The sequence below is a fragment of the Arachis ipaensis genome, chromosome B05, assembly GCF_000816755.2.
Source record: "Arachis ipaensis cultivar K30076 chromosome B05, Araip1.1, whole genome shotgun sequence".
Classification (NCBI taxonomy): domain Eukaryota; kingdom Viridiplantae; phylum Streptophyta; class Magnoliopsida; order Fabales; family Fabaceae; genus Arachis; species Arachis ipaensis.
In genome coordinates, this window is record NC_029789.2 from 10,426,923 (window position 1) to 10,427,437 (window position 515).

Genomic DNA, 515 nt, shown 5'->3' on the forward strand with positions numbered 1-515 from the left:
TTTATCGGCTAATATCTCTTCTCTTAATCACAAAGTTTTGGTAAAACTCAGGAGGTAATTAAAGTCTTTTGAATCATCAGACTCGCATTAATTGTTGTTGGTTATATTTTCGAAAAGGCAGTAACTGGGAAAACACACTAATAATCTTTTCTGTACAACTCTCTTTCCCACTAATAATCATATATAGCTTTCTGTATAAGCCTCGTTTTAGCTTTCTATCTGCCTTCCAATAGGGTGGAAGATTGAGCATAGGAAAACAAAATTAAGAAAGAAAGAAATAACGGAAAAGGCAAGTGTATTAATTAGTCTCTGAATGCCTCTCAATTCAACCAATCTTTGAATATGTGTTACTTTTAAATTGAATAAGCATTTAAACAGAGATAATTAATAAATTTGGTGGAAGGTTTTTAAAAAATATCTGTACTTTTTTTAAACATTACTTTACTTTGTATTTGATAAATTAAAAAAAATTATATGTTTATATATATTTTTAAAAATAAAATACTTTTAAAAAC